Raw genomic sequence first — 8,372 nt, forward strand, 5'->3', positions numbered from 1 at the left:
TCAAAGGACAGCCTACTGTCCACCTGTGTCCCAAGGTCTCTTATCACACTTTCAGTGTTAAGTAGACTACCACCTATGTGGTAGTTCATGGGTACAGAGTTTTTATCAAAAGGGATGACAATGCACTTTTTGGCATTGAGCTTGAGGCCATGGCTTTGACACCAGGCATCTGTCTCAGTGAGGCCCTTTTGTAGGATGCCCACATTGTTAGGAGTTTCGATTATGGCTCCTAGTTTGCAGTCATCTGCGAACTCCATTTGCCAAAGACATTCTGTGTTAGCCTGTACTTCAGAAAAGTGGATACCAAACAGGAGAGGACCCAGGACTAAACCTTGTGGTACTCCACTTGTCACTGGTCTGAAGTCGGATTTGGAGTCTGCTACTTTCATAGTGTGGGTTCTGTCAGTGAGCAAGTTGGCAACCCATCTTGTGACATAGGGATTTATACCTAGTTTAGTGAGTTCATCTATAATTCCAGAGTGAGGGATGGTGTCAAAAGCCTTGGCAAGATCTAGATAGGCTGTGTGAACCACCTTACCCTCATTTACGGCTTTGGTGACTGCTTCGAAGAAGTCTATCAGGTTTAGAAGACATGATCTGCCTTTTACAAACCCAAACTGGTTGGGGTCCAGAGTTTGGAGATTACCAATGTCTTTGTTTATAAGTTCCATGATGATACGTTCCATAGCCTTGCAGACCAGGCTTGTCAGGCTAATGGGGCAGTAGTTCCCGGGGTCCATGGTGCTTCCCCCTTTGTGGAGTGGGATAACCGTCACTGTGCACCATTCAGTGGGCACAAAGCCTGAGGTGAGGCTATGATTGAACATGGTACTTAGGTGGGGTGCCAGTTCGTTCTGTAGTTCATATGATGGTAGTCTTATCTCTCTACATGGGTCTACAACTAAACTGTGAGTGCGCTAAGAGGCCATGCAATGTAGAAAAGAAATACTCTGGTGCATTTGCCAACTTATTATTAATCTTCCCAATAATTGAGACATTAGATAGCAGGTGGTAATTCTCCAGGCATTTATATTCATTTGTAGGTGTTTTAAGTATTAAGGGTGTCAGTGTTTCATTCATAAAAAGATGGAAGTACCCTTGTCCTCACTGATGACCTCAAAAACTGGAAAAATAGCCCTAGTGACTCAAGGCTGGAGAATATCAGTGTCATGGGGTCAGGATCTAATCCACAGGAGGTGGGATGTATAGATGAAACAGTCATTACTTGAATGAGCTAGTGAAGCACTCTGTAGTCAAATGCATAGCAAAGGACTGCCTTATCTTAGCAGTCTTATCAAGAAAGAATTGTGCAACTTCCTCACAATATTCTGAGGAACAGACTTTTGGAGCGGTAAGTCAGACGGGGGCTGCACAGCCTGCTTACCACTCAGAAAAGTGCAATGGGAAGATGTGATGCAGCAGATGTCTTGCTGTTTACAAAAGATGTCTTCTGACATGAGATTTCCATTTGGTAAACAGCTTAATGCTGGGATAGAGTAATCCTATTCTAGAGAAGGCACATCCTTCATTATTTATGCTCTAGCATTTGTCACAGTCACTGAATACTCTTAAGTCGTGATCAAACTATGTTTTTTCCATGTGACAGGCATATGCACAAACTAGGACAAGAAACTGAACACACCAGTTACAGTTATTTTATGCTAGAGTGTAAATTTGGATCTTATAAACTGCTGCCATCTAAGAGCTGGCCAGGTAAAGGAGAAATAGTCACCCAATTAACAGTCCTCAAGTTTTGAAATTTGACCCCACTGATTGCTTAAACTTATGAGTAGTTGTGGTAGCCAGCTAATTTAGTTATAAGTGTATCCTAATAATGTCCATTGCTTATCCCATATATCCATCACTTTTGATAAGGTCGGGTGCATTTCTTCATCTCTTACACAAGAAATCATTCAGTGTCATCATGCAGATCACTAAATTCACAGTCTATGTCTCTGTTTTCATCTCAGTAGCATAAGTGACTACAGTTGGTATAGAACCTTGTGCTCCTCTAAAGGACTAGTGTCTCAGAAATGGCAAGTTCTACCTGACCTAACAATAATTACTGTTTTTTTTTTTCTGTAAGAGCTACTGTTTTGTCTTTCTTCTCTGGCTATATCCCTTTGATCATTTTTATTAAAAAGAGAGGTACACCAAGGCATTTCTCAGCTAATATACTAGTCGCGAAAATTAAATAAAATTAGCCCCAAAACTAAACATCCATATTTATGCCAGAAAGCAGGGTTATGGTCCAAAAGTGGATGGTTAGGTAATTAATTGTTTCTTGCATGTCCATCTGCAGTGAGAAATCTGTTTCCCCGTGTGGGAACTGAGATTTATAGCAAGACAGTCTAGCTTGTCCACCATTTTCACATGTTAACTTGGTGGTGTTAATGTTAATTTCTTAAAAACTTTATTCCAGGTAACTGTCAGCTCAGTGCATCATATATTAGACCATCAGTCACTGATATATAGGGGGGGGTCTTACCTGATCTGTAACAAAGACAGGATGTCCCTCAGAATGAGCCAAGACTTTCTCCTGCAGAGACTTTTGGAAGTTTTCAAGGTAAAAATCTTCTCTCAGTATTCCCTGTGACAGCAAAAAAAGGTTAGGGTGGATGCCTTCTTCCATAAGTCAGCACTGTTAGTTTAGGTGCTACATGAGACAGTTCCAAGTGCAGGAATAAGGATGAGCTGATCATCTCCTTTGTTAGTGAAGGGAAGGACTTGTGGCTGCCAAAAAAAAAACACTTTTCAAGTGAATTGCCAATGCCATTGTTTTTTTTTTCATTAGTCAGCCAAACAAAAAAGGAGTCTAAGCCACTTCCCCAAAGAAGCATCTGCTTCTAGTGCTTTTTTCAAGATTGTTTCTATTGCAGACATTTACATTTTCTTGTCTTTGTCATCAGTGCATACCTTCACCAAGCATTACTGTATTTACTGCAATCTGCAGTGAAGGTATTTGGGTTCCTCGGGGTGATATCTGTTCTCCAGGACTTTGGCCTACAGTGATTCTGTAGCTCTATCCACCCTAGTAGTATTGCTTAGGATTCAACTCACCCAAGGGGCCATCAAGAAGGATACTCAACATAACGTATAACAGAGATGTTCTTTATCAGTTTATCTATTGGTCCCTCCTTGTTTGGCCATCAATAACACCTTTTCACATATTGATGAGTGAGTCAACAAGCACCATTGGAGTTTATTGTAAATGAAGACAAGTTGGCAGGCTATTGTGATGAACATGTTTGTGTAGCAAGTATATTACATGATTGTGTGCTTTAGTCAATGGCACAGATGTCTTTCAACATGGAACTTTGTTTAAAAATGCAAAATTGTGATTTGTAGATGTGTAACATCTAATCATGGCCCCATCAAGATGGAACTTCTAGGAGAACAACTGATATAATAAGAATGTATCAGTAATATCCTTCTCTGTCCAAACCTTACAATACTCTGGCTCAGTTAACTTCTGTCACCATTTGTCACACATGGACAGCTTCTCATTACATTTCCTTCTGTTTTCTACCTGTCTTTTGGCTTAACAGTTATTTTCTTTAACCTTTGTTACAGATAACTCAAGTCTTCATACTTACTTGCTCAAAAGTAGATCCAGGCTCAGTTAAGATGTTCCCCCATACATTAGTCAAGGAGTGAAGACAAGTAAATCCAGGCTCACTTTAGGTAGTTATCTTTTATACTGGTCATAGAGTCACCAGCCTCCGTAACTGTTATGAACGTATTTGATATATTGCAAATCCTGAAGATCACCATTTGTCTTTCCCAGCTGTCTCTACCCCAGTTTTCTTCCATCCCTCAGTTATTTTATATATGGGGACATGATATATGGGGACATGATAAAATGAAGTATTTAGTAGTATGGATTAGAAATGACTCTGTGGTGGCAGTTAAGGATATGTGGGAATAAACTAAACAGAAGATAATATAAAAACTGAAAAAGTGGAAGTTTTGTTAATATAGATATGGCTACTAAGATACAAGCCATTAAAATGTTTAGTCCCTTTAGTCTTATATACAGGTCAGACACACTTTTATCAACCAGGGGAAAAGTTGTGGATAACAATTAAAAAAGAGTTGAAGGATTTTATCTGGGAAGGGAAGACAGCAAGGATCAAATGGGATAAACTGATTCTACCAACAGAGCAAGGTGGACTAGGATTAGCTAATTTGAGGGGGTATTTTAGAGCAACACAGTTAAGGCTCTTATACATAGCTCAAGCAGAAAACTATAAATCAAAGTGGAAAGGAATGATGCTGACACAGGGAGGAAGCTCAAGAAATAAGGAAATATTGAGATTTTAGATGTAGACTCTTAAGGAGAACAACCAAAATCATAGAGTATTATATTCATAAAATAGCATGGTATATTGTAAAAACCAAACTAGCATGAGAATGGAGAAAAGAGATTTTGCCGATAGGGTTGACTGTGGTCAGGGATACAGATAATAGATAAGAGGGGGCTGGAATTTATTGGAGTAAACTGGTAAAGAAACCAAGCCATACTGGGAGCAAAAAACTAGTTACTTTATTACAAAATATTCAGTACTACTAAAAGACTGATAAAGCCAAGGTGTATATGTGTGTTAATGTTATCAAATATCTTGTAATCCTGCAAGGTTATTTACTTTTGTGGAATAATACAAAATGTTTTTAAATAGAACTGGCTTCATTTTTTGGTCTATCGTCTCTTCACAGTACACTTGACATTTGTAGTTTATGTTGGTTGAACATAAGTAAACTCAGACAGACATCTGGTAATTTAATAACATTTAAGCTTCTAGAAGTTCCTCACTGATTGATATTGTACATATACATTCTGATATATACCTAATAACATAATATGCAAGATCAGAGCCTGATTATGGTCAAATGAGTCCATAGGCAAGGTAATGCCCCCCCCCCCACCCCCTGCAGCCATACCAGTATCCTGTTAATTTGTATACTGTTTTTACTTTTACAATAGTCACACAGACTTGAATTTGGTTTAAAGTTGTTATTTCAAATTTTACAACAAAAACACTAGCATCCATTTGCTGAACAAAACAAAACAGTTTCACATTAAAAACAGACTTAGGATGAACAACCGTAAACCTCTCTTCCCTTGAAACTCACATTTATTGAGAATGCATCTGGCAACCCATTAAACTACAAGACTCATGCTAGGATTCATAGATTGCATACAGTGATGCATTGAATAGTGCCTATGTGAAGGTACAGGAATTCAAAAGATAAGTGTGCAATAATTTTGCTAACAGCATGGGACACCCACTGGATGCAAATGTCCCTTTTCAGGGGCAGCCCAGGAGCACTGCATGATGATGTGACTCAGTCAGGGTCATGCAATAGACAAATGCAGGCTAAGGAAATTAAACATTGCACTACAGAAGCACCTAATTACTTGTCTACACCAAGTGCCAGACAAACAGTCGTGGGCCAACATAAACTCATATACCATAAAAAATACATTAAAACTGTATTTATAGTTAAAATATTAACAATAACCTCATAGACGTCATGCTGTCCAGTTTATTTGCAGCCAGATAAGAAACACACTGTCAACAAAACAAGAAAACAAAGGATCATGCCTAAAGAACATGTCTCATGCAACTGTTTATCTGTCTCATCTTCCATACCTTTCTTCTTTCATAACTTACAGGGGAAGCATGTTGAAATTGTGTCTTGTTTTATCATATGGTAAAGCTCCTGTTTACTACAGTTAATTCCTTCCTTTACAAGTAAAAGGTTGATGGAGTAGTACTGTTGTATCACTAGATGTGCCTGCTCATCGTCCGGATGAGCTTGAGTGGATGACAAAACTAATGAGAAGAAGCAGTAAACTATTAGTGAGATACGTCTTTTGTCAGCTAGGATCCTCCGTGGCTGTCTCTAAACAAACTGGAAGTAAGCCTGATCCCTCCCAATGGAAGGAAGTCACTGCTGCATCAAGAGGTACAGCAATACTACTGGTCAGACCTTTTTTGCTGGTTTTAATTTATTTTTAAAATATGACTTATCTGTTTTTACTGCTACCCAAAAGAGTTACTTATGTGCCTAGTAAAATTGTGAGTGTCGACGGATACATATCAGTGGTGTTACTTTTTTCCCAACACATACATGCATACATACACACACACACATACTTACACTAAATCTTGTCATAGACCTGGCTTATTAAGGGGTAGTGTCAGTGTGTGTGAAAAAATTATTGACACAAATATACCAGGTCTATCACAAGATGCAGAAACATGCACACGCATGGTGCATACTTACCTGTAAACAAATTGGGTGAATGCCAGTTCACCTACAGCACATCTTTGGAGTGTAGTAGAAAAATAGAGCAAAGGAATAAACCCAAAGAGAGGGCTTGCAGACTCCACATAGGAAGCCTCACCTAATGAAATGACAGTGATACATATTGCACCAATGTTCCAATGAGCAGTTGCTTTCAAATGCATCCTATTCCTATCAGACCACCAAAGACAGAAAATACCATGTGTAAGTCTGATGTTTGTGATAGTAAATGAAAGAGATATGGCCACCTTGTAACCTTAAATGTATTGCAACCCCCCCCCCCCATGGCACACACAAGCATAATCCATAGTAATGCTTCTTTTATACAGACTTTAACAAATAAAATTATTGTGTGATAATACTTCTCTCACATCAGATAAGTCTTTGTTGTCAAGTGACAGCAGAATTAAGTAACTTTTATCTAAAGACAGCCCCTATATCCATCAATTACAGCAACTCTGTGGGCAGTGTTCACCTAAGATATCTTATTGTGGTAAAACAAAAAGCAACAATAATAACAATCATAGTAATGTACATTGTGTGTTTCACACAAACAAACAGCAATCATAGTAAAGTAGTCTATCTTATGACATGCAAATGTACTCTTGTCCTGCAAAGTCATATTAGTGGCTTTTTAAACTAAGCAAACAACCAGAGGCCAGTTACTTTCATCCAAACTTAGCCCCCATCTCCACCCCTACCCAGCAGTTATAGTCACTTCTGTGCATACTTCAGATGTCTGATTGTGACAAGAAAAATGATGGCCATGCATTTAATATTTGCTCCACACAAACAGTTGTAACCCAATTAGGTATGTCAGTTTAGTTTACACAAATCACATCTGTCCAACTACGCGAGAGTAATTAGCAAACAGCATTAGTCATTTTCATTCACAGACTGCACCAAAAAGTATAGCTTCTTTGTGCACATCTCAGATGCCCATGCTCCTTCATATAAATGACATTAGTCCTGCAATGCCAGAATAATGAGCAAACACAGAGTAATTTCCCCCATTCCATACTGTACATTTTTCTAGGTGCATTTTACAGTAGGTATCCATGCCATTGATCAGAAATGGACTTGATGCCAGATTAGCTGAGACCTGCCTCCTTATTTCAAATTGTATGTGTGCTACAGTACTTCAGAGACTGAATGAAACATGTTCTGGGTGTTAAGGATCTTCCTGTAGAGAGGGGTGCAGAGGTGAAGCCTTCCACAGAAATAGTTTGTGATTTTTTTTCATTTTATCAAAGTTCCAATTGGGATAATGAATTATAAAAAAAAATAGTCAACAAAAGAATACCGGATTGATCCACTGTGCAGATTTTACATTCAGCAGTGCTAGTCTGTTAACCCAAATGTAGCTTTTCATGATAGCAATAACTGATTTTGAAATTTAGATTGCAAATAGTGGTCTTGTATATTGTAGCTGACATTAGGCTGGGACTCCATTCTCTCCTGTGCAACATTTTTTCTCTGTTCCTTTATTGAATTTGTTCATAAATTTTATTACCCTTGCTAGCATCAAGCATTTTTTCTTCACTACCTCTCAATGTAATGCTAAAACGTCCTGATTGATAAGGTATCCAATAGGTTGTAACTGTGAGCATCTTTGCAGGCTGTCTCCATTTTGACAGTCTTTTCTTATGTGTGTGTATTTCTGTGTTTAATACTCTGGTAAGGTGGCTGAAAAAAAATAATACACATTGTTAAATATAGCTTAACTAACACAGTGTGTGTGTGTGTGTGTGCGTGTGTGTGTGTGTGTGTGTGTGTGTGTGTGTGTGTGTATGTGTGTGTGTGTGTGCCTGCGCACACATCTGTGTGTCTGTTTGTGTTTATGACTTCCAGACAAATAGTTAAAAGTGATATTCACACAATTAGCAATATATGAGGTTATCTGTGTTCTCTTTCAAAATTCCAGGGTCCATGCAAGACATACAACGTCTACTGTCAAGAGAGTGCACTTGAAAAATCAATGAGGTGATAAGGGCAATGACATTCAAGTCCAGTAGGATGGTCACTTCAAAAGAGTTCTGTGCTTACACCTGCCAAGCCAG

The 8,372-nt window shown here is 38.6% G+C and overlaps 1 protein-coding gene across 1 annotated transcript in view; it reads left to right on the forward strand.

Moving 5' to 3' along the window:
• The window catches only part of PKD1L2 (polycystin 1 like 2), a 1,522,374-nt gene that overhangs the window by 585,803 nt on the left and 928,199 nt on the right, over positions 1–8,372 (forward strand). The window lies entirely within an intron of this gene.

Source organism: Protopterus annectens, chromosome 8.part1 (genome assembly GCF_019279795.1).
Source record: "Protopterus annectens isolate FY-2018-M chromosome 8.part1, PAN1.0, whole genome shotgun sequence".
In the NCBI taxonomy this organism is placed as follows: domain Eukaryota; kingdom Metazoa; phylum Chordata; order Ceratodontiformes; family Protopteridae; genus Protopterus; species Protopterus annectens.